We start from the raw sequence: 27396 nt of genomic DNA on the forward strand, positions 1-27396 counted from the left end.
ATTCTTTTCCTTTTATTCCAGGTGTTTCTCCAACACTACAATTCACACAGCCACATAATCTAAGTGTAATATGTTGCACTACTTCATCAACTATATTAGAATCTAGATTCCAGTATACTTTTTCCCGCAAATTGTCATATCGATTAGCAGGTATTAACTAAAATGCCTACCAATTTCATGTCAGTAGGATGGCTAGATAATATAAAAAGAGCACTTTAACCTTTACCTCTCTGCCTACATGCAGGGACAATTATGTCATCGAGATGGCAGATAACTAAAAACTCCAAAATGGAACTGATAGCAAATTTAAAAATGCAGGATGGTGATGGAGGTAAATTAAAAACGCAATATGGTAGAAAATTTAAAAAGTTCAACATTAAAAAGAATGTCCAAAATGGTGGAAAGTGCCTTGTTCCTAACAGCTGCTCCCAGCAAATGACAGTATAATTTCAAAATGACGTGTGAAAATATCGTCAAGTTGAAAGATAAGCATAAAAAATTAAGCTTCACAGCCAATCACAGTTGCCCATTCTCGAAAGCATCCGAACGTTCGAACGCTCTGTATACAGATAAATGTAGACACTGTTTGATAGTTAATATCTTTGGAACAAAATGGCACATCGTCGCAATTTTGCACCGTAGCATAGTCCATTGTTTTTTTAACAGAATCGGCGCGCGTTTCCCAGCAGACGACAGTGCAGCAATGAATGAAGTAAAATTGTCGTTTGAGCAAAGCAAGGCCATATTTAAGTGGTACTGGAAGTATGAAAACATGATGGAGGTGCAACAGAAATGACGTCATGTGTACGGAACTCAATCACCAACGCTTACCACAATTTATCATAGTCGGGATAAATTTGAAGCCGACGGTATTGTGCAGCATAAGGAAAGGTCTGGCTGGCTACATCTACATCTACATGACTACTCTGCAATTCACATTTAAGTGCTTGGCAGAGGGTTCATCAAACCACAATCATACTATCTCTCTACTATTCCACTCCCGAACAGCGAGCGGGAAAAACGAACACCTAAACCTTTCTGTTCGAGCTCTGATTTCTCTTATTTTATTTTGATGATCATTCCTACCTATGTAGGTTGGGCTCAACAAAATATTTTCGCATTCGGAAGAGAAAGTTGGTGACTGAAATTTCGTAAGAAGGTCTCGCCGCGACGAAAAACGTCTATGCTGTAATGACTTCCATCCCAACTCGTGTATCATATCTGCCACACTCTCTCCCCTATAACGTGATAATACAAAACGAGCTGCCCTTTTTTGCACCCTTTCGATGTCCTCCGTCAATCCTACCTGGTAAGTATCCCACACCGCGCAGCAATATTCTAACAGAGGACGAACGAGTGTAGTGTAAGCTGTCTCTTTAGTGGACTTGTTGCATCTGCTAAGTGTCCTGCCAATGAAACGCAACCTTTGGCTCGCCTTCCCGACAATATTATCTATGTGGTCCTTCCAACTAAAGTTGTTCGTAATTTTAACACCCAGGTACTTTGTTGAATTGACAGCCTTGAGAATTGTACTATTTATCGAGTAATCGAATTCCAACGGATTTCTTTTGGAACTCATGTGGATCATCTCACACTTTTCGTTATTTAGCGTCAACTGCCACCTGACACACCATACAGCAATCTTTTCTAAATCGCTTTGCAGCTGATACTGGTCTTCGGATGACCTTACTAGACGGTAAATTACAGCATCATCTGCGAACAGTCTAAGAGAACTGCTCAGATTGTCACCCAGGTCATTTATATAGATCAGGAACAGTAGAGGTCCCAGGACGCTTCCCTGGGGAACACCTGATATCACTTCAGTTTTACTCGATGATTTGCCGTCTATTACTACGAACTGCGACCTTCCTGACAGGAAATCACGAATCCAGTCGCACAACTGAGACGATACCCCATAGCTCCGCAGCTTGATTAGAAGTCGCTTGTGAGGAACGGTGTCAAAAGCTTTCCGGAAATCTAGAAATACGGAATCAACTTGAGATCCCCTGTCGATAGCGGCCATTACTTCGTGCGAATAAAGAGCTAGCTGCGTTGCACAAGAGCGATGTTTTCTGAAGTCATGCTGATTACGTGTCAATAGATCGTTCCCTTCGAGGTGGTTCATAATGTTTGAATACAGTATATGCTCCAAAACCCTGCTGCAAACCGACGTCAATGATATAGGTCTGTAGTTAAATGGATTACTCCTACTACCCTTCTTGAACACTGGTGTGACCTGCGCAATTTTCCAATCTGTAGGGACAGATCTATCGGTGTGCGAGCGGTTGTATATGAGTGCTAAGTAGGGAGCTATAGTATCAGCGTAATCTGAAAGGAACCTAATCGGTATACAATCTGGACCTGAAGACTTGCCCGTATTAAGCGATTTGAGTTGCTTCGCAACCCCTAAGGTATCTACTTCTAAGAAACTCATGCTAGCAGATGTTCGTGTTTCAAATTCTGGAATATCCCATTCGTCTTCCCTGGTGAAGGAATTTCGGAAAACTGCGTTCAATAACTCCGCTTTAGCGGCACAGTCGTCGATAACAGTACCATCGGCACTGAGCAGTGAAGGTATTGACTGCGTCTTGCCGCTTGTGTACTTTACATACGACCAGAATTTCTTCGGATTTTCTACCAAATTTCGAGACAATGTTTCGTTGTGGAACCTATTAAAGGCATCTCGCATCGAAGTACGTGCCAAATTTCGCGCGTCTGTAAATTTTAGCCCATCTTCGGGATTTCGCGTTCTTCTGAACTTCGCATGCTTTTTCCGTTGCCTCTGCAACAGCGTTCGGACCTTTTTTGTGTACCACGGGGGATCCGTTCCATCTCTTACCAATTTATGAGGTATGAATCTCTCAATTGCTGTTGCTACTATATCTTTGAATTTGGGCCACATCTCGTCTACATTCGCATAGTCAGTTCGGAAGGAATCGAAATTGTCTTTTAGGAAGGCTTCTAGTGGCACTTTATCCGCTTTTTTAAATAAAATTAAAACATCAACAAGCCCAGCTTCCACCGCTGCTGAATTGCGATGTTTTCTAGGTCACTCCAAAAATCTGTGAAGCAGGGTGCACATGATACGAGGTAATCCGATCAAGCGTACGGCGAAGTTTGGAGTCTGCAAACTGGAAAGTGTACATTCCAAGGTCGCTGCACGATATGAACGAGGGCGACCCAGATCGAAGGATGGTGTACTGCGAGTGGTTTGAAGGCATGCTTCGCAAGGATGAACGGTTTGCAGGGACGGTTATCTCGTCTGACGAGGTGCAGTTAAACTGAACGGTACTGTAAACCGCCGCAGCTGCGAGTACTGGGCATCTGAAAATCCTAACGTCCACGTGAACAAACGTGTTAATTGCTGGGGGTTAGTGTGTGGTGTGGTCTGTCTTCGCGCTGTCTGAGTGGCCCATTCTTCTTGAAGGTACCGTAACTGGTGGGGTGTGCCTTCATACGCTCCAAACATCGATTTTACCTGCCATCCGGGAGGTGTTTGTAAAGTAAAGATTTTAGCTACAACAAGATGGCGCTCCACCTCACTACTAAATAGATGTCAGTGCCTACAATGGATGAGAATCTACCTGTATGATTGAATAGGTCGAAGAGGAGCTGTTGAGTACCCGTCACGCTCTCCAGACTTCAAACCTCTTGATTTCTGCCTATGGAGGATCTTGAAAAATTAAGTTTATCAGCAGAAGCCAGCTACACTGAAGGAGCTACGAGAAACCATCGAGGCATCCTGTGCAGCTATCACACCGGCAACACAGTCGTAGTTCGGTCAACAGTTCAGTGGCATCGTCGTCGTTTGGCTGCTAATGGGGGTTACTTTGGACACATACAATAACCTTCGCCATCCCCCCTCCCCCAGTGCAAGAATTGTAACGGTATGTCATTTTTTCCCACAAATATTGACTATCAAAGAGTGTCTACATTTTTCTGGCTCCTCTGCGTTTCTTGCTCAATCTTCAAAAGCATTTATCCAAAACGTTGCATAAAAGCATGTCAATTGCAGTTTTATTAGCCCTGCTTACAGGTATTCGAACTGTCTGATTTTTCTTTTGTGCCTTGGTTATCCAAAAAATCTTTAAAATGCTGTATTTCCAAGTACTTTGAGAGATTCTCAAAAGTATGCAAATGCTATGATTTTTTTGGGTGCCATATTCAACCAAAAATTACGTAAATGTGTAAATTGCACTATTACAAAGTATTTTACAGGGTGCTCAAAGATATCTGAGAGCTAGCTGTGATGTGCGTCATATTTACCTAAAAATTACGTAAAACAACACTTTCGTACATGCAAAGTTCGAATGAAGCCCCGAATCAATTATTTTCCACGTCTAAATTATTCTGCAATGTTTGTCAAGAGCCACAAGGCAAGTAAGCCGTTATGAGGAGGCCTGAACGTTCTGCTTGCACAGACAAGTCTCACATCCAGTCAGCGCATTGCGACACACATGCTCATTAGGCGCCGAAAAGACTGAATTCGCTGACTGAGCGTGTTGCTTGTTCTGAAAAGTCCTATATCCGATCACCACAGAATGACATGCATGCCATATTGCAAAACACACATGGGCGCTACTGCAAGTCTAACTTAGAGCCTAAAGTGCATTAAAAACTAATAAAGTAGGGAATGACTATATTTCGTACTCACCAAAAGTAGTTTATCCATTCATCTTAGAATGCAGAGCAACATGACTAGAATGAAAACACTATTTGTTGATACGTCAAACGGCGAATGTCCTGAAATAACCTCTGGAAAGGTGGAGCTGTTGAGACATGTTTCCCCAAGAACTATCATCATCATAATCATTATCTTACCCAGTCTTGGTTGAATCAGCAAGGATCCGGCTAAACGTAAGACTTCTCATGTATATCTTACAACTGACTCTTTCACTTAATGTTGCAATGCCATTGTAAAATTCCTTGGACAAAATTTTTAAGGCAAGTTGATATCTTTTTGGGGTAAGTTGATGCAGTTTCTGGGCAAGCTGAGACGTTTTCCCGGTAAGCTAATACATTTTTGGGGTAAGTTGGTATAGTTTTGGAGCAAGTTGATACATTTTTCTGGGCAAGTAGCTACTTTTTGGGGCAGCTAGATACGTTTTCTTTGTGCAGGTAGACATTTTGAGGTAACCTGATTGTTTTTGAGGCAATATGATATATTTCAGGGGCAACCTGATAGATTTTTGGAGCAAGTTCATATGTTTTCAGGGGCAAACGCATACAGTGCAAGTGTGAATACAAGATCAAAGCATTACATACAACATTCCCATATTTGACACATCTGACGCCGTACACATGCGGTAAGGAGCTGTTGGCTAATCTGTGAGAGTGTGGTGTTTTACACTGACTAGCCAAAACATTACAACCACTGTCCTCCGCAGTCTGGATGCCGCCAGGCGGCGTTGCGGGCATGTGACGCGGTAACAAAAGTACGCAAGTGAGCAGATACACGTGGGATCATCCTAGCGAACATATGGGCTGCAAATGGGGAAATCCATTGAGATAAGCGACTCTGACCAAGGACAGATTATCACTGCGCAAAGCCTGTGAAAGAGTATCTCGAAAACGGCGAAACTGGTCGAATTTTAACGTTCTAATGTCGTTGAGCATCTACGGAAAGAGGTAGAAGAACAATGAAAATACCACTAGGCGCTGAATGGTTGGACGTCCAGCATTCCTCACAGAACGTGTGAATAGGAGAATTGTTTGCTCTGTAACGTAGGATCCCTGATACGCAGAATCAGTGAAGTAATTCGCTCCAAAGTCCAACAAACAAATTCAAATGGCTCTGAGCACTATGTGACTTAACTTCTGAGGTCGTCAGTCGCCTAGAACTTAGAACTAATTAAACCTAAGAACATCACACACATCCATGCTCGAGGCAGGATTCGAACCTGCGACCAGAGCGGTCGCTCGGCTCCAGACTGTAGCGCCTAGAACCGCACGGCCACTCCGGCTGGCCCAACAAACAAGCTATTAAGCAGGTTGTCATAATGTTTTGGTTCATCTATGTACACTGTGTAATTTTATCACACGTTGGTGTGATTTAATAGTTGATTATGGGAAACACTGCCCGTAAATGTTTTAGAGAGCCTTATTTCTGACTGGTTAACGTTTTATAGAGCCTTGGTACGAAGGTTCCAATTGCAGCAGTTTTTTTTTTCTTACCCTCCATGAGGTAGAACCATCTATAATAACTGCTGATTTTTACACTGATACATTATGTTGTGTACATAGTTCCGCGTAGTCAGCGCGCACATAACTTTCCCACTAGAGCGCGCCTCGCTAAGCACAACAGCGCAGGCGCAGCGCTCGCCCATCTCCGCACTACAAGATGGCGCTGCCTTAGAGATGGACCAAATTCTGCTTCCGCCGATCTGCGTATTAATATGTAACGCAGCCAATGAGTTTGCTGCTATCGTAGAACCTTTTCTTCTCATGGATCATACTCGCGCAGTGATACATGAATGCACGAGGTATTATAACGAGTGTACAGACCTCCGATTAGTCAGTCTGCATTAGTCTGTACCAGTCTGCATTAGTCTGCATTTGTCTGTACCAGTCTGTAATCAAGTTTCAGTGTGCGCCTAATAAGATTATCATATTCCTGTACATAGCCATGAAGATAAATGAATAGACACTTTGTCAAGTATCAGAGATATGTGGGAATAAGATTAACGTACCAAGACCAAAGGAACTTCAGATTGTCAATTTTAAACAGCATCCAGAATCAAGTTACAAAATGTCTATGCTTTTTATTATTTTAATAAATGTGTGTGAAAATTAATCAAGTTCTGTTTAGAGTTGGTCATCGTCAATCTGCCACTCCAAGCTTGCAAGTGGCATTTCTATCGTCTGACCTGACGGCAGAAAATAAACACGCCACGATAAGACCACGAGACACATTGCTGACACTCGCCTACTTCGTTAGAGCGACAAGTCAAATAATCTGATGGTGTGTGTACCGAAGGTCTTACAGTACACACACCACACATTATCTTTGCTCCAACTAAACGTATAGTGAAAAACGCTGGATGACAGTACACAGCGTCACACTGAACACATTTTACATGCTTAGATACCTTGTAGCACTTATATGTTTAATTTGAAGATGTTACACCAAGAGTAAGCCTAAATAATTGCATTCAGAATACAAATTTGGTGATGCGTTTGTTTAGCATTTTATCCTGATTATTTCAGTTTTTTAGGGCTGGCCTTAAATGTAAACTGTCTTTTAAGGTATGGAAATAGTAAACCTTAGAGGTCACAAGCATATTTTAGACATCAATTTGACGAATACGTGCGTGTGTGTGTATGTGTAAAATAACATCGTGACACTTGTCGTAAACATTGAGATATTCGACGTAAACATTACATTTTATTGTGTTTCTCTTGAATTTTTGCAGACATTTTACACTTGAATGGAATGCCGTGACTTTTTAAAGCTGTAATCGGTGTGGAAAATAATTAATTTGAGGGTCTGTTGTGCCTTACACTATGGTACAGGAATCAGACTTTGAATATTTACAAGTACAGTCATCTGTTGACGAAGATGCGATAGAAGTTTAAAGCAGCAGTTGATTTAATTTTGTGTTTTTGAAGTTTTTGGGAATAGTAGTTTATGTAACACTCACGTTCGGCAGCTACATACTACTAATTCGTTAATTGCATGAATAGCTCATTGTAACTATCCCACAGTGCAGGACCGAAGTTTGAATATTACACTCTCCCTCCAGCTTAGGCAAATGAAGCAAATCGGTTGGTTCTTTTTTAATCATGTGTGGTCTATGATGCGCCTTAAGGAGCTTATGGAGACACCATTGAGATCACGGCCGGTTTCTTAGAAAACACGAAAAAATGGGTTTTTGGTCCCAAAATCGAGCCGCTGATTCCATGAAGATTATGCATAGAAAATGGATGAAATTTATACGACATATTTCTAAGATGTCGATCTTGAATAGCCTTGAAAATTTTCGTTATATCTTCATACGTTTACTAGATCAAGAGGTTCAAAATTACCTTACTTGTACACGTGAAATACGAGTGCAATAACCTGTGTGAGGCGAAAACAAATTTTTTAAAGCGACGTGACACCGAGAAATATATTGTAATGTGTCACGGTTATCATTAGAAGGTATTTAAGCACATGCAAAATTTTAGTGCCCTAAAATACGGTCTAGGTTTAAAATTAGTTTTGTGTTACTTCAGTTTCACATAAGCAAACTATCAACATTTTATTGATTGATAAAGTTCTTTTTATATGAGTGACAAGCACTGCTGTAGCACGGAAAAGGAGGGAATCAGCGGAAAAATGCTCATATTGGAGCACAAAAAAGGCTAACATGCTCCCGTTTCAAAAGACTTTAACTGAAAAGTGGGATACCAGTTGCCTTATTCTACCTTCCGCAGCAACTTCAAAAATTTTCCCAAAAAGTTTTGCATGTGAACGTATTCGTGCATTTTTACTGTGAGAAAGGAGGAGACAGTGGAAGTGGAGAAGAGATGGAAAAGTAATAAATACTGGGCGACGGTAGACAATGTTTGTGGTATAGGAACCGCGAGGAAGACAATGGCAACATGGAAGAAAGAGAGGGACGCTGTGGCACTGGAACATAGTTGACAGTGGCAGAACGGTGCTAGAAGAAGAATGAAGGAGACAGTGCCAGTGCGACAGGAATGAAGAGGAGGAGAAATGGGACTGGGTGAAAAATGGCGATGAGAGACAGAGTCTGTGGCAGTAACAACGAGGCAGAGAGAGATAGGTACAGTGTGAAGAGACGGCAGCAGTGGGAAGGAATCAATGAGATGGTAGCAGTAAGACAGAACAAGAGGAAGACAGTGACAGAGAGAGAGGACAGTTGCAGTAGGAAGAACGAAAGAGACTTTGACTGTGAGACAGGAGACAGTGACAGAGAGCCACGATGAGACAATGAGTTAAGCTGAATGAATGAACGAGAATGGGCAAGTGTGAGTGGATGGATATGAGCGACTTATAGCGATGGAGTAGTGGATGTGAGCGAGTTACAGTAAGGGGAGTTAGTGGGACTGATATGTGAGTTGCATGTCAAAAAGACAGCGAATATGCCCCCAAGTCAAAGTTTTCTGAAAATTTTTAGAGCTGCTGAGGAAGGCAGCTGGTACCCTATATTTAAAAAATATTGCTCTGAGCACTATGGGACTTAACATCTGAGGTCATCAGTCCCCTAGAACTTAAGGCTACTTAAACCTAACTAACCTAAGGACATCACACACACCCATGCCCGAGGCAGGATTCGAACCTGCGACCGAAGCGGTCGCGCGGTTCCAGACTGAAGCGCCCTATATTTCAGACAGAGTCTTTAATACAGGAGCATATTAGCCTTTTTCTGTGCTCCGATATGAGCATTTTCCGCTGGTTCTGTTTGACTGATTTTGATATCAGAAAACATCATGACGTGGTAGCAGCACTGTTTACTCTCGTCGGCATGCACGTCATATTACGCCGATCTGATAAGCGACTTGTCGGTACAAGCAAAAGGCTCAGTCAGTGAGCTCAGTTTTGTCTGCACCTTCCTACCTGCCTGCATACCTTGTGACGCTTGACAAGCATTTCCGAATGCTCTGGACGTGAAAAATAATGTATGGACTTACAAATGTTCATGTACGTAAGCGCTGCTTCACGCAATTTCTGGATAAATATGATGGAACAAAGATCAGTGCTTTTGAGCACCTGTAAAGTACTTTCTAATATTACAGTTTAAATCCTTTACGTCAGTTTTTGGTGTAAAATAGCACAAAAAAGGTTCATAGCATTTGGGTACTTTTGAGCACCCTGTAAAACAGTTTGAAATACTGCTGTTTACAACGTTTGCGTAATTGTTGTTGAATGTGGAGCAAAATAGAAGTTCAGAGCGTTCCGATACATTTGGGCATGGCTAATTATGACTGGTTGTTTCATTTTGTGTGTATGCGTGAGTTTAATGTCTGTGAATGCTACGTATTTTTGTTCGCACGCCTTTGAACTTGACATTTTTATACAGCATTCTAATACTACACTGTGATTGGCTGGAGGTGAGGGAGGGACAGAGCGCAACTGGGGTAGTTTCGCCATTTGCGATTTTTAAGTTCTTTTGAATTTTTTAAATTTCACATCTTCCATTTTTTTTTTAAATTTCCCATCAGTGCTATCTTTGGTTTTTGAATTATCTGCGCCAGTATAGGCAAGCTCATGGTTCTCTGTGCAAGCAAGCCAAAGCGCAGAAGTCAAAGTGCTCCAGACAGCATGTAGCCCTAATGCCCATGTCCACTACATTTATTTAGGAAATTACTTCAGCAGTCTGTCTAGCAAACCACTTCACAAATAATTAGCAGACTGTCTTACACTTACTCTAACCCGGTGGTGAATGTGGAAGTGCTGGTGGCGCAACTCGATGCTGCTATTGTAACTGTAGATGTAGATGTTGATGGGCTGCAAGGAAGCATGAGAAACATGATGCAGCGAGGGAGGCCTCCCTATTCTGCACTCATAGGTAGCACACCGCGCCTAGACACGTCTATCGCGGCACTCGAGGACCACAGCACCAAGTTAGGACACCTGAAGATGGGCTTATAAGAGCCCGAAACCAGTCGTGTGATAATAACACAACTTTACAACTGAAGCGGTATTTTCAACCTCTGGCACTTTTTTTCCGATCCCATTTTGTTTGTTATTGTTCGTTGCATTTGTTCCGGCCGGACGTCCCATCACACCTGTTCAAGTCCATCGTTGATCCGTACACTCAGTTTTTTTTTTTTTTTTTTTTTTTTAATTACACAAGGCATCTAACCTTCTGACCGGACGCTCTGAGCTACCGTGCCGGCTAGAAAAGCTAAAAAAATCTACAAACTAGAAATGATTAATGAGGCCAGCGTTTCCGTTACACGGGGCTTCTGATAAGTAGTAAGTACGTAGCATTGTCTGGCCAGTGTTTCTTCCACACGATGTAAGCTGGGTTGTGTTCCGCGTGTTGCAGGTTGCCGCCGACGCAGGCGGCACGCAGAGCCAGCTGGTTCGCAGACAAGCGCGTCATCCGCGGCGAGGCGCGGTGCGGCCGCTATTCCTGGTGTTTACTTTCGGCGCATCGCAGCGCACAGTAGGAAACGCTTTATTTCGGGGCGCACTGAGGCGCTGCTGGCACCGCCGGCAGTAAAGTGTATCAGCAAGGCTCAAGTATTTTCGGCAGTCGGACTTCACCGGCGTGCTCCGCCCGGCGAGACGACGTCTTTCGTAAAAAGGTAAATATGTGTGGAATTTCTTTTCTTAAATTTACCCTGCTGTCCGTTATTTAGCGACCTCGGAAAAGGGATTTGATGTGTTATCAGTTTGATGTCGGATGGCTGATGTTGCATGCGTGTTCACAAACAAGTGAATAGCATGACACTTCCTGGCAGATTAAAACTGTGTGCTTGAGCGAGACTCCAACTCGGGACCTTTGCCTTTAGCGGGCAAGTACTCTACCAACTGAGCTACCCAAGCACGTCTCACGCCCCGTCCTCACAGCTCTACTTCTACCAGTACATCTGTGTGGACGAGGCGTTAGTCGTGCTTGGGTAGCTCAGGTGCTAGAGCACTTGCCCGCGAAAGGCAGAGGTCCCGAGTTCGAGTCTCGGTCCGGCACACAGTTTTAATCTGCCACGAAGTTTCATATCAGCCCACTCTCCCCTGGAATAGCTTGACATTTGTAGAATTTTGAACATGTTTTATGCTCGCGTATTATGACATTTCTCCTACGTAGGAATCAACATGGATTCCGGAAACAACGATCGTGCGGCACCTGGCTCGCTTTGTCCCCTCCTCCCCCCCCCCCCCCCCCCGCCATCTTCCCCGCACGAGAGACAGAAAGCAGTAGATTCAGGCGTTCAAGCGGATGCCGTGTTCCTTGACTTCCGGTAAGGGCTCTACACGGTTCCACACTGCCACCTAATGAACAAAATACGAGTGTACGGTATCTCAGACCAATGATTGGAGTGAAGAGCTTCTAGCAAACAGAACACAGAATTACGTTCTAAATGGAGAGGGGTCTTCAAATGTAGAATATTTTCTTATATAAGTGGCCTAGTAAAGAAGTCCGAAGTTCCGCGAGGCTTTTCGCGTATGATTCTGTCGCATGCAGACAGTTAAGACCTCTAGGAAGTTGTTACAAAATGCTGAAAGACCTGCAGCAGATCGACGCTTCGTGCAGAGTGTGACAACTGAACCTCAACATTAACAAATGCAACTAACTGTGAATACAATGACAGAAGTACCGTTAAGTGATTGGAGAAAAATCCCTGGAAGCAGTTACTTCTATAAAATTCCTAGGAGTATGCGTATGGGGCTATCTGAGGTCGAACGACTACTTAAGGTTAATCACGGGTAATGCAGAGTCAGGGGTAATGCAGACGCCAGACCGAGATTTGTCGGAAGAATCCTCAGGAAATGCAGTCCATCAACAAAGGAAGCAGCTTAAAAAGCACTCCTTCGACCAATACCTGAATATTGCCCATAAGCCTCGGTTCCGCACCAGTGAGCATTGATAGACAAATCAGAGAAGATCCAAAGAAGAGAAGCATGTTTCGTTACAGGTTCATTTGGTAAGCGCGAACGAATCACGGAAATGCTCGGTCAACCCGGTGGCAGACGCTGCAAGGCAGGTGTTCTGCATCACGATATGGTCTACTACAAAAATTCCGAGAACTTACGTTCCCAGAAGAGTCGTCCGCAGCTCGTGGTCGTGCGGTAGAGTTCTCGCTTCCCACGCCCGGGTTCCCGGGTTCGATTCCCGGCGGGGTCAGGGATTTTCTCTGCCTCGTGATGACTGGGTGTTGTGTGATGTCATTAGGTTAGTTAGGTTAAAGTAGTTCTAAGTTCTAGGGGACTAATGACCATAAATGCTAAGTCCCATAGTGCTCAGAGCCATTTGAACCTAGAAGAGTCAACCATTATATTGTTTCCTCCATGGTAAATCTCACGAAAAGACCATGATAAAATTGGAGAGATTGGAACCCAACACGGATGCGTACCACCAATCGTTTCCTCGTTAGCATTCGAACCATCAGCTTAATTCCAGAATGAGATTTTCACTCTGCAGCGGAGTGTGCACTGACATGAAACTTCCTGGCAGATTAAAACTGTGTGCCAGACCGAGACTCGAACTCGGGACCTTCGCCTTTCGGGGTAAGTGCTCTACCAACTTTTTTTTTTTTATTTATATAAAAAAAACCTCTTGAACATGAAAATAAGAGACGACGTTCTTCATAAAATAACACAATACCCTTTGAAAATGGAAAACATAAGAGGTAGCTATATCTCCGCAAAGGCCTTCTATTTTTATTCTCTCTCTCTTTTTTTTTTTTTAACATAAAGGAGTATACAGTCTCACCATCAGCAGCAAACTCTTTTTTTTTAGTCTTTTTTTGTTTTTGTTTTGGGGGAGCACAGGAGAAAGAAAAACAAATAGGCTGCAGATAGAGAGCTATATGTGAAAGGGATAAACATGTATAAGGAGAAAAAACTTAGAAGAGGAGGAGAAAAGAGAAGTGAAATAAAATAGGAATACTTTCCGCGCCATGCTCCACTTTGGCGCGCCATCAGAACAAAATGCATTCTATCATTGACCATTGAAGGGGAACGTGGGATCGTCCAGTCTTGGTTGGCAATGTTCGTTGAGATTCCAGCTTTGAGGCGGGTTGGTGAAAATACTCTGTAAATAGTTCGCGAAAGTGGCCCGATAGTGTCGATGTCGGCGAAGGGTGTGGTGACGTACTTGGAGGCGTGTCCAGAAGTCCGCCGGATCGACGATGTCGTCCCGGAAGAGGTAGTTGACAGCCATGCCACTGATCCATGTGACGGCGTGCCACTTAGCCGGTGGAAAGTAGGTCGTGTCAGGATATATCATTATAGTAGGAGAAACATGATGTGGTGGTACTCGGAGGTAGAAAGCCACAATCTTCTGTACGAGGGTCCAGACAGCTGCTGCTGGCCCACACTCAAAACGATGTAAAACTGTATCTTCAACATTGCATTTGAGGCACAGGGGTGAGTCCACCAGTGCAATACGATGCAGTTTCTGTCTTGTAGTATACTTGCCGTTGACGAGAAGGTACCACATAGAGGTGGTGTCAGTGGTGTGATATGGTTGGTGGATCGTTTTCCAAACTGTAGGCCATGAAACCTGAGGTTGACGTGTTTCGGCGGGGCTGCGTGGTGGAGACTTTCGGAGAAGGCGGTAGATGTCGCGGGTGGTCGTCTTCCTGGTCCTGGGGAGCTCGGTGTATATGTAGCTGTACTCCAAAAAGAAACGGCCGATATGTGACATCGGAGGTGGGATGTGCGCCAAAGACGTCGGTGGGCGTCTCGAAACAGGTGCGAGCTCGGTCGTCAACATTCCAGTAAAACTAGCATTTTGGCTTTTCCATAACCGGAGCATAGTATTGGTGTAAAGTGCCGTGGTCCTGGCTCTCACATTAACCAGGTCGAGGCCACCATCCCGCTTCGGTAAGGTGAGAGCTTCATACTGGACTTTGAATATGTGTCCAGAACAAATGAAATAGCCGAAAGCCGCCTGTAATCTGGCCGCCATTGTCGCAGTGATGGGCAGAATCTGCGCTATATGGGGTATCCGGGTTGCCAGATGGTTATTGACGAAGGTGACTCTCTGGCACATATTCAGCGGGCGTAGAATGTGATTTTGTATGTTGGCCCGGATGCGTTGCAGCAGCGCCCGATAATTGATCGCCGAGGTGCGGCGAATGTCTCGCGTGTACACCAACCCGAGACAGCGAAGAGTGTCCACCAGTTGAAATGGGACTACGCTGTCTGCGGGAAGGCCGCGGCCGATCTTCATGGCGCATGATTTTGCCACGTTCATAGCGCTCCCTGCCCCTTCACTGTAACGGGTAATCCACTGCATTGCAGCTTGTACGTCGGCCGCTGAACGTACGACGAGGGCCAAGTCGTCCGCGTAAGCTCGGCAGCGGAACATATGATCCCGGAGTGGAATACCTGTCAAACGTCGCCGTAATCCGCAAATGAGTGGTTCCATCGCAATGGCATAAAGCACCGTCGACAAGGGGCAACCCTGCCGTACTGAGCGTTCAATCCGTATAGGTTCTGTAAGTCTGCCGTTGACGAGAAGTCTGGACGTTGCTCCACGAAGGAGCCGCATAACCACTTGCGTGAACGTCGGGGGAATTGCCATTCGGTTCATCACTGCGTTCAGGAATGCATGATTGACGCGGTCAAACGCTTGTTTGAAGTCGATGGAGATTAAAGCGCCTGGCAGCCTCGAGTGTGTTGCCACAGCGATCACATCTCGATATTCACTGAGGGCTGTCTGTATATTACGATCGCCGCCTAAAGATGTTTGTTCGTGGGAAACAATGTCTCGTAAGACATGTTTGAGTCGCACTGCTAGAAGGCGTGTGAAAATCTTGAAGTCGGAATTGAGTAACGTGATCGGCCGATAACTGTCGAGTCGTGTTCCTCCTGCGGGTTTCGGGACTGGTACAAGTAAGCCTTCCATGAACATTGGTGGCGGGTTCGCCGCGCCGGACAAAAGTTCCCAGTACATGTCCCTCCATCGTGACATCATCAAATCTTGGAAGGTTCTGTAAAATTCGAGAGGTAAACCATCCGGGCCGGGAGATCGATTCAGAGACCCTTTAGCCACAGCGCCTTGGACGTCGTCGTTGGTCACTTCAGAAGTCAGGAGGGTAGCCGCTGCTGCGTTTAGAGTACCAAGTGTCTCCTGGGTAACCTCAGCAATGGCTTCCGCACCGGCAGGTACCTCTTGATATAAAAGTCTATAGTGCGTTGTGAATGCATCCGCAATGGTAGCTTGCGAAGTCAGCCGGCGTCCATCAGGTAAGTCTAAAGTTGTCATTAAAGCCTGTCGGCGTCGACGAACATTTTGAATAATATGATGCATAGAAGGTTCTTCACCGTTAATCCTATCTTGACTGCGTGCTCGTACAATAGCTCCCTCTAGACGACATCTGGTCAAGGTTAAAATCTTCGCCTTAATGCGTTGAGCTTCTTTTAGACGATCCGGGGATGGAGGTTGATCCATGAGTTCACGTAGAGCGCTATAGTAGAAATCAGTTGTATGGTGATTCCACCTGGCTTTGGCTCTACCATAGTGTGTCAATGTCCGTCGGATGGCCGGTTTGGCGCACAGCAACCACCACTGCAGTGTGGTCTCGTAACACGTAATTCATTGAACACAGGTGTGCCACGTGTCGGTGACCTGTTGTCGACATTCAGGGTCCCGCAGTAGTGCTACATTGAGTTTCCAAGGTCCTGCACTGCGCCATATAGATTGTCGACGTAGGTTCATGGTACAGATGTAGATGTCATGATCCGAGAAGGCAGACGGCCAACGTTCCGCGTCGAGGAGAACTGATTTTAGAGCGTTAGAGATGTATATTCTGTCAAGTCGGCTGGCGGAGTGGCTCGTAATGTGTGTATACCCCGGGCGGTCGCCGTATACCACTCGCCAAGTGTCGAGGAGACGAAGGCGGCGGCCGAGGAAGCGAAGTTCCAGACATGTGGTGGAATGGGGGTATTGGTCTGTGCGCTCGAGAACGCAGTTGAAATCTCCACCTACGATGAGATGATCGTATCGGCCGAGGAATAAAGGTGTGATATCTTCTGCGTAGAACTGGGAGCGATCCCTCCGTTTATCAGTGCCCGATGGGGCGTACAGATTAATGATTTTGAGTCCGTCAACTGTGATGGCCACCCCTCGCGCTGTTGGGAGGTATGCGACATCGGAAACTGCAACCCCTTCTCGGAGGAGGATGGCTGCGCCTGTGTGTTCCATAGCTGCAGGGGCGGCGTACGTCTCATATCCATAACACCCAGCCCAAGTTGCTGTCCTCAGTTCTTGTAACAGGGCGATGTCGATGTCCGCTGCTCTTAGCGTGTCACGGAGCAGTTGAAGTTTAGCGTGGGAGCCAATATTATTAGTATTGATAGTAGCTATTCGGTACGCCTGATGGGAGATTCGTGCTGCCGATAGGGTCGTAGCTGGTGAAGATTGTTGTGGTGGATGCTGGAAGTCCATAGAAGTCGCAGTAGTCGCCGTAGAAACTTCCCCCATTTTAGTGTTGGTCTAACGGAGGAACAGATCTCATTTCCGCATCAGATGGAGGTGGGAAATCCGTGTCATCCGCCCATGAAAAATGTCCGACAGGTTTGATATCGGCGAGAGGTGGCAGCGCCGGCCGAGTCGGCTCAGTTGCGTCGGTAACAACAGGCGTGCTATGTTCCATGGCTTCAGGGCGCGGGGCTTGCGCACGCTCTCTGTTGGACGGTTCACCGTCTTTTGGATGACGCGTCTCCGTGGCAGAGGAGAAAGTGTTATCGTGTTCTCCGTCAGAGTGATGTGCCATCTCTTCGTCCTGCGGAGGGGGCTCAATTGTTGATTCTGATGTCTTGCGGCGTTTTTTTCGTCGTTTGGGCGACTTCTGCTTTCGGCAATGAGTTTCGGTGTCTGAGGAAGGAAGAGATTCACGTCGTTCGGGTACAAAAGCCGCGGGTGCTATGATGCGGTCGTCATTCCCCAGAACACTCTCACTGGCATCCTTGTGATCTTCTAGCGTGGGTGTGTACGGCTGTTGGACATGTTCACGGGCGGCATCGTCGGTGTCAAGGTGCTGGGACGCCTCCGAGTGTATCGGACCAGAGAGATGCTCATGAACGGCGTCTTGTGTGGGCTGGACGTGCAGTGTCGCCGCATAGGTGACTGGAAGGGTGGTCGTGGTTCTGTCGGTGTTCGTATCGTCGGGCCTTAGTTGTGTGATGCGGCGTTGCAGGCATTCATTACGGACGTGGCCTTCTTTGCCACAACCGGAACATGTTCGAGGTTGTCCGTCGTAAATGACCACCGCGCGGCAGCCGCCGATAGAAATGTACGATGGAACGTGCCGTTTGAGATCGATTCGGACTTGTCTCACACCATTAAGCACCGGATACGTCGTAAACTGTGCCCATGTCTCGGCTAAGTGGCTCTGGACTTTTCCGAACGGGCTTAGCGCCGCGATGACTTCATCTTCTTTTACCTCGAAAGGCAGTTCGAATACACGGATCGTCCGAAGGCCAAGTCCTGCATGGTCGACATCCACAGGCCCGACGTTTCCGTCGGAGTGCCGAAATTTTAGTCCATGTCGCATCCTTTGAATAATCTCATTGCAGGCAGCGTCAGAAGTCATCTTAACATAAACGACGCTGCTAATGATCGATAGGTGTATGCCGATGAGTTCGTCACGGGGGATCTTCACGTCTTCGCGTATGAAGCGTTCGACGGCCAGTGCTTTGGGTCGTGCGTATTCATTTGAGAAGGTGAACTTAAGAGTGTTCTTCCTGTAAGAGTTGGCCATTAGAGCGTGGTCGACTGAGAATCGCTGTGACGACGATGTAAACAAAACACTCCGCGCGCGTAGCGGCGTGGACGGCCGAGCGCGGTGCGCACTGCTGCCCTGCCGAACGCAGACTGCCAACTGAGCTACCCAAGTACGACTGACGCCCGTCCTCACAGCTTTACTTCCGCCAGTACCTCGTCTCCTACCGTCCAAACTTTACAGAAGCTCTCCTGCGAACCCCTGTTGGTAGAGCACTTGCCCGCAAAAGGCAAAGGTCCCGAGTTCGAGTCTCGGTCCGGCGCACAGTTTTAATCTGCCAGGAAGTTTCGTCAACCGATTTGATGGTTGGAGTGCTGACATCACAGTCACAGGTAGTCTGCGTAAACCAGTTACGTTGGTCACTGGTGCAGCGTATATATGGATCGTGTTAAACCTTTCAGCATAAAAAAATGCCTCTGAGTACTATGGGACTTAACTTCTGAGGTCATCAGTCCCATAGAACTTAGAACTAATTAATCCTAACTAACCTAAGGACATCACAAACATCCATGCCCGAGACAGGATTCGAACCTGCGACCGTAGCAGTCGCGCGGTTCCGGATTGAAGCGCCTAGAACCGCTCGACCACTCCGGGCGGCATCAACTAAGGTCTGAAGATAGCGCACTTAAGCGTCGAAAGTGGTAGCTGCACAATAAATAAGATCATAAGGACAGCTGTAGCCGTTTTATTCTCTTACTCTAGTGAACGACTGGGGTCCCCAAGACCTCCAGTCAAAAGGATGGACATATTTTAGTTTTTATTCATTCCAGAAAACCACGATTTAATGATATCTTGGAGGTTGATGTGGAACAAAATAGTGCTAGGGAGAGAGCTGAAACACTCACAGTGAGCCAGTACTGCTGGTTTGGAAACAAACTGGTATCACCGCTGTTTTGAGCAAAGTTGTCTGCTAGGTTTTCTCGATTGTGAAACAAATGTCTGTTTCGCCCCACATAATTCAGTTGTTCTATTGACACAACGTGACTTTACTCTACTACAGAGATTCTAATCTGTCTTTCCTGTCATCCTGAACCGTGGTTACGCTGTTATAACTACTGTTAGTGCACCTCCTTGTTAACTTCCTGTTATGAATAATGTAGAGAGCATAGCGGAACAAGAATCCCAAAACAGAGACGTAGGACTAGCATAAAAAATCACGCAGAACTGTTTTTCTTTTTCTTTTTTAAACTTTGTATACGTCCGTGTTATTTCAGCAGTGTTTATATTCTTCTCATCGTCACCATAAAACATCAGAAAATAGACGATATTTGACGATGTCCGCACAGTAGAATCATCCACGGAATGAGCTCCATCGTGCTATTCGTCAGTGTTAATACAAGAAAATGGGGATCAAGCACCTGTCTCTGACAGACAGAAAAATATTTGAGTGTTCTGAGTGTAATGAAATAGTATTGGTAATATTAGTGCTCTAGGTTGACCTGCAAGGTGTATCTGTATAAAACTATGTGACATGTTTTTCTCTGCCTCTACTTGTAATTTTTTATCACTATGTTAATTTCTGAACCAGTTCTGAATTTTTGTGTCTTCCATTTCTCCATGACGCTACGGCTATCTTGCTCCTTCTTTTATGGTGCCACAATTATTTTCCGAGCGCTAATTATTTTGCCTTTTTTTGAGCTATTAGTTGCCTTTAATGCATCTGCTTAGTCCATCCCATTCCAGCCAGTAAAATGAACGTCATTTCCCTTTACATCTACAGTTTCTCGCTTCTTCTGCTGCGTCTTTAATTTTGAAATCTTATTATATGAGATTATATTTGTGGATAAATTTTGTTTAACTTGATTTACCCATTTTTAACTCGTCCATTTTTCGTTTGGTTTCATGCCGCTCACCACATTTTCCTATTTTGTGCTTTCGTTGTCATTTATACGTAGCTACTGTGCCAGACATATTTTACAGTTTGTTATTTTTGTCTGCCTATACTATTTTTTCCCTCTGCTACTCCGTACAGCTCAATGTCACCGTTCCTGGATGTCATTGCAGACGTCCCATTCCATCGAACTGACGTCCTCGCATGCCATCTGACCTTTTCGGTGCGCTACCGAAGGCTATTTGAAGACTGAGCGACAATTGGGACGTAATGGGCAGCCTTGTGATTTGACGGCGTCGAGTCTAGGAGCAGAGCTTTCAGCCACCCGCCGAGCGCGAGTGTCTGTGGCGCCAGACGGTTCTGCCGTCGCGACCCGAGGACGCCGCCGGCGTGGCGCCGCAGTACAGCGTTCCGGGACAGGCGGCGCGAATTTGCATCGAAATCGGGCAGTGTGCAAGGTCGGGGATGCGCCGCCGCCTCTACTAGTTCAGGGGGGCAGGCGGCGGCCGCGACTTCGTGACGTTTCTCCCAGAGCGGCACTGACCCTGGCTGCCGCGCTACTGCGGGCAGACACAATCACGAGCTCGCTATTCTCCCTGTGGCACAGGGAAATGTCTCCAGGACTTGGTTGTACGGACGGGAAAAAGCGATCGGTTGCAAACGATGTACATATTTTAGTACATATAATTGGAAGGAGAAACAGCATTAAAAATTTCACATAACGATCAGAGAGTATAAAACAGAAAATCACAACTACACCTGCGTACGAACATAACAGTTGGTAGGAACATACCTGTAACATACAATTAAAATTGGTAGGCACTGGTATCAACAAGCTTGCAGCGATAACATAAACTAAGGCCGCTGTTTACATGCACCTGGTCAAAATGGGACGAATGATATGTACATTATCACGTCGTTAAATATGATAACAAAATTGTTAGTCTACACCCTCAAACCTTTTTTGTTGTTGTAATGAATATTGTTTAATGACATTTGAATTGTTACTTAGTGGCATTTTCGTACTACTACTATTTTTATATATTTCACTTCTCAGTTTTAACGTAATATTTACGTAAATCAAGAACGATATACTTCTAACTTCCCACGCCAAATGGTGGGTGTTTTAAAGTAAGCAACCGTGTATATTTGATGTCATGTATGTATGGGCTCTTCTCCTGTAACAAGAAAACGCTACAGGAGAATATGGGCTTGGGACAAGGAATGAAAGAGGAGAAAGAATAATTGAGTTCTGTAACAAGATTCAGCTAGTAATAGCGAATACCCTGTTCAAGAATCACAAGAGGAGGAGGCATACTTGAAAAAGGCCAGGAGATACGGGAAGATTTCAATTAGATTACATTATGGTCAGACAGAGATTCCGAAATCAGATACTGGATTGTAATGCGTACCCAGGAGCAGATATAGACTCAGATCACAATATAGTAGTGATGAAGAGTAGGCTGAAGTTCAAGTCATTAGTCAGGAAGAATCAATACGCAAAGAAGTGGGATACGGAAGTTCTAAGGAATGACGAGATACGTTTGAAGTTCGCTAACGCTATAGATACAGCAATAAGGAATAGCGCAGTAGGCAGCACAGTTGAAGAGGAATGGACATCTCTAAAAAGGGGAATCACAGAAGTTGGGAAGGAAAACATAGGTACAAAGAAGGTAGCTGCGAAGGAACCATGGGTAACAGGAGAAATACTTCAGTTGATTGATGAAAGGAGGAAGTACAAACATGTTCCGAGAAAATCAGGAATACAGAAATACAAGTCTCTGAGGAATGAAATAAATAGGAAGTGCAGGGAAGCTAAGACGAAATGGCTGCAGGAAAAATGTGAAGACATCGAAAAAGATATGATTGTCGGAAGGACAGACTCAGCATACAGGGAAGTCAAAACAACCTTTGGTGACGTTAAAAGCAACGGTGGTAACATTAAGAGTGCAACGGGAAATCCACTGTTAAATGCAGAGGAGAGAGCAGATAGGTGGAAAGAATACATTGAAAGTCTCTATGAGGGTGAAGATTTGTCTGATGTGATAGAAGAAGAAACAGGAGTCGATTTAGAAGAGATAGGGGATCCACTATTAGAATCGGAATTTAAAAAAGCTTTGGAGGACTTAGGTCAAATGAGGCAGAAGGGATAGATAACATTCCATCAGAATTTCTAAAATCATTAGGGGAAGTGGCAACAAAACGACTATTCACGTTGGTGTGTAGGATATATGAGTCTGGCGACATACCATCTGACTTTCGGAAAAACATCATCCACACAATTCCGAAGACGGCAAGAGCTGACAAGTGCGAGAATTATCGCACAATCAGCTTAACAGCTCATGCATCGAAGCTGCTTACAAGAATAATATACAGAAGAATGGAAAAGAAAATTGAGAATGCGCTAGGTGACGATCAGTTTGGCTTTAGGAAAAGTAAAGGCACGAGAGAGGCAATTCTGACGTTACTGCTAATAATGGAAGCAAGTCCAAAGAAAAATCAAGACACGTTTATAGGATTTGTCGACATTGAAAAAGCGTTCGACAATATAAATTGGTGCAAGCTGTTCAAGAATCTGAAAAAAATTGGGGTAAGCTATAGGGAGAGACGGGTCATATACAATATGTACAACAACCAAGAAGGAATAATAAGAGTGGACGATCAAGAAAGAAGTGCTCGTATTAAGAAGGGTGTAAGACAAGGCTGTAGCCTTTAGCCCCTGCTCTTCAATCTGTACATCGAGGAAGCAATGATGGAAATAAAAGAAAGGTTCAGGAGTGGAATTAAAATACAAGGTGAAAGGATATCAATGATACGATTCGCTGATGACATTGCTACCCTGAGTGAAAGTGAAGAAGAATTAAATGATCTGCTGAACGGAATAAACAGTCTAATGAGTACACAGTATGGTTTGAGAGTAAATCGGAGAAAGACAGAGGTAATGAGAAGTAGTAGAAATGAGAACAGCGAGAAACTTAACATCAGGATTGATGGTCACGTAGTCAATGAAGTTAAGGAATTCTGCTACCTAGGCAGTGAAATATCCAATGACGGACGGAGCAAGGAGGACATCAAAAGCAGACTCGCTATGGCAAAAAAGGCATTTCTGGCCAAGAGAAGTCTACTAATATCAAATACCGGCCTTAATTTGAGGAAGACATTTCTGAGGATGTACGTCTGGAGTACAGCATTGTATGGCAGTGAAACGTGGACTATGGGAAAACCGGAACAGAAGAGAATCGAAGCATTTGAGATGTGGTGCTGTAGACGAAGGTTGAAAATTAGGTGGACTGATAAGGTAAGGAGTGAGGAGGTTCTACGCAGAATCGGAGAGGAAAGGGATATGTGGACAACACTGATAAGGAGAAGGGACAGGATGATAGGACATCTGCTAAGACATGAGGGAATGACTTCTATGGTACTAGAGGGAGCTGTAGAGGGCAAAAACTGTAGAGGAAAACAGAGATTGGAATACGTCAACCAAATAATTGAGGACGTAGGTTGCAAGTGCTACTCTGAGATGAAGAGGTTAGCACAGGAAACGAAACCAGTCAGTAGACTGATGACAAAAAAAAAAGAATGTACGGGTTCTGACCCAGTGCTTATGCGGAAGCGTATAGCCACTGTTATAATAATGCTAGATTGTCCAAAGGCACAAACGAGATTTACATCATCGTGTCGGTTAAATATGTTAACAAAACTGTTCATCCACACCTTCAAACTTTTTTGTAATGAACATTGTGTTTCACGGCATTTTAATTATTACGTAATGGCAGTTTCGTACTGTTACTATTTTTTATATATTTGACTGGTTAGTCTTAACGTAATATTTTACGTAAATCACGAACGTTGTACTTCTAACTTCCCACGCCACATGGTGGGTATTATGTTTTTTTAAAACCTGTTTTATACCTCATTTCATGTTATTCATTTATTATTCTTTTTCGTTGTCTATTTCTCTTTTACCTGTCCTGCACTCTGACAACTTATTATTGATCTGTTTTATGCTTTGTAAGTTAAAAAAAAACAATACGCCAATGTATTTTAGATGTTTCCTTCCCACTTCGTCTGCTGCGTGTTTTACGTACATTTTAAATTTGAATTGCTTCATGATTCACAAATGCACAAGAGTTATTTTGTGTTAATATCTTGCAAAACTAGTAATATTAAGTCTTCACGTGACACATGTCACATAGAGGGCGTTCCAAGCCCTGTCACACCGAGGTCTGCTGAACAGGTGCATGTAAACAGCGGCCTCAGTTTATGTGATCGCTCCAAGCTTGTTGATACCAGTGCCTACCAATTTTAATTGTATATTACAGGTATGTTCCTACCAACTGTTATGTTCGTACGCAGGTGTAGTTGTGATTTTCTGTTTTATACTCTCTGACAGTTATGTGAAAATTTTTAACTTCTAGCACTGAGGATGGTCACTAAGTGACTGAAAATCGATTTTGCGGATAATAAAACAAAACAAAAAAAATACGACCAATGCTGTTTCTCCTTCCAATTATATCCATTATCTGGTCGTCGTGCACAGAACTTTCCATGGAGACGCCAATCAATATTTTAGTTGTGACTTTTAATGCTTTCCCGATGGATCTGCTGCAAATACTCCTCTCGGGTTTGCCGCCGGATTGTATTGTGTAACTCGCACAATATTTCGTCGATGCAACTGCTCGACATCATCAGGTGGTGGTAGCTGCTGTTATCACTGCTGATAACAGCAGCTACCACCACCTGATGATGTCGAGCAGTTGCATCGACGAAATATTGTGCGAGTTACACTGTTATCACTGCTGATAACAGCAGCTACCACCACCTGATGATGTCGAGCAGTTGCATCGACGAAATATTGTGCGAGTTACACAATACAATCCGGCGGCAAACCCGAGAAGAGTATTTGCAATATTTTAGTTCTGAATAACGGGTATTTTTCGAAATTTGTTTGTTCTCGGTTGTAACAGGTGTTTTTATTTTTTTTTCAAATAACCGAGTAAAAACACCAAAATATCAATTAGCCACAGCAGCAGTACTAACCTTTTTAGTTTTTCAATAAACCTTTTTTAAAGGAGGAGTAATTCTTATTCGTAAAATTTGCATTACTTTGAACTGTTCCATTATTATACATTGGAGCGCCAAAGAAACTGGTATAGAGGCATACTTGCTCAAATACAGAGATACGTTCCCGGGTTCGATTCCCGGCGGGGTCGGGGATTTTCTCTGCCTCGTGATGGCTGGGTGTTGTGTGTTGTCCTTAGGTTAGTTAGGTTTAAGTAGTTCTAAGTTCTAGGGGACTGATGACCATAGATGTTAAGTCCCATAGTGCTCAAAGCCATTTGAACCATTTTTTGAACAGAGATACGTAAACAGGCAGAAGGTGGCGTTGAGACAGGCAACGCCTATATAAACCAACAAATGTCTGGCGCAGTTGTAAGATCGGTTACTCCTGATACAATGGGCGGGTTATCAAGATTTAATTGAGTTTCAACGTGGTGATCTAGCGTGGTGATCTAGTCGGCCCACGAGCGATGGGACACAGCATCTCCAAGGTAGCGAAGAAATGGCCATTTTGCCCTAGAACCATTTCACGAGTGTGCCGTGAATATCAGAAATCCGGTAAAATATCAAATGTCAGACATCACTACGGCTGGAAAAAGATCCTGCAAGAACGGGACCAACGGCGACTGAAGAGAAGCGTTGAACGTGACAGAACTGCAGCCCTTCTCCAAATTGCTGCAGATTTCAATGCTTGGCCATCAATAAGTGTCAGCGTGCGAACCATTCAACGAAACATAATCGATATGGGGTTTTCGGGGCCGAAGGCCCATTCGTGTGTCCTTGATGACTGCACGGCACGAAATGCACAATGGACTGTTAATGACTGGAAACATGTTGCCTGGTACATTGTGCATTTCTGAGGACTTGGGCAATGCTAGCAGGACAGTTCGACATCCCACACATCCAGAATTGCTGCAGAGTGGCTCCAGGAACACTCTTCTGAGTTTACACTTTCGCTGGCCACCAAACTCTCCAGACATGAACATTATTGAGCATATCTGGGATGCTTCAGAAGAGATCTCCACCCCTTCGTACTCTTACGGACAGCCCTGTAGCGTTCATGGTGCCAATTTCCCGCAGCACAGCTTCAGACATTAGTCTAGTCTATGCCACGTTGTGTTGTGGCACTTCTGAGTGCTCGCCGGAGCTCCGCATGATGTTAGGCAGGTGTACCAATTTCTTTAGCTCTTCAGTGTATAAAATGGGAAACACGATCAGTGCTATTTTAATGACAATGCCAACAGGAACGAGCAACAGACACATGGCATAAGAATTGGTGCACCATTGCTGAGATAATAAAGTACCTGTTAGCATATGGCTTGGCCTATTAGATACCTGGCCGGCTGCAGGGGCCGAGCGGTTCCAGGCGCTTCAGTCTTGAACCGCGCGACTGCTACGGTCGCAGGTTCGAATCCTGCCTCGGGCATGGATGTGTGTGATGTCCTTAGGTTAGTCAGGTTTAAGTAGTTCTAAGTTCTAGGGGACTGATGAACACAGATGTTAAGTCCCATAGTGGTCAGTCATTTGAACCATTTGTTAGATGCCACGCATGTACATGCAGTGTGCAACACTTGGTCCATCTGGTCTCTATCGTAACTGTGTACTCTCGTTGTCGGACATCATTTGTGTTAGAGAATGGCACCATTCCTAGTCTGAAAGTATTTTGCGAGGTGCGTTGTCAGTGAAATACAATGCTCCATTTTCTTTAAAAGATTAAAACCGGGAGGAATGCGCAACCAACCTGTGACATAATATGAGGAAAAAACCTAAAACTTAACAGTTCATTCATAGTTTACAATGAACGTAGGATGCAGGTGATCTGCTGACCGTGTCTACATAACATGCTTTTATTTGCTTGTAGAGCTTGAAAACAAACGGACAACACAGAGTTCTTCAACCTCAGTTTTCACCCTTTAGCACTGATTAGAATCAGTAGCAGAATACTGGTGATTCTTTGTAGTAATCAACCACTTTATCACTTTTCGAGAAAAAACAGCCAACGGTGAACAGAATAAGTTTTCTTCTATTTGCATATTTAATTTAATATTTTTATTCTATGTTCGTTAAAACTCAGCAAGTCAAACTTTTTCAATCTTTGT

The 27396-nt window shown here is 44.4% G+C and overlaps 1 protein-coding gene across 3 annotated transcripts in view; it reads left to right on the top strand.

Annotated features, from left to right (window-relative positions):
• Positions 1–27396, top strand: part of LOC126266974 (ankyrin repeat domain-containing protein 33B-like) — a 1584966-nt gene that overhangs the window by 332845 nt on the left and 1224725 nt on the right. For all 3 annotated transcript variants that reach the window (XM_049971702.1, XM_049971705.1, XM_049971704.1), the window contains exon 2: positions 10998–11259. The gene's annotated coding sequence lies outside the window, so the exon portion shown is untranslated. The remainder of the gene's footprint in view (positions 1–10997; positions 11260–27396) is intronic.

This window comes from Schistocerca gregaria, chromosome 4 (assembly GCF_023897955.1).
Source record: "Schistocerca gregaria isolate iqSchGreg1 chromosome 4, iqSchGreg1.2, whole genome shotgun sequence".
NCBI classification, from domain to species: Eukaryota; Metazoa; Arthropoda; class Insecta; order Orthoptera; family Acrididae; genus Schistocerca; species Schistocerca gregaria.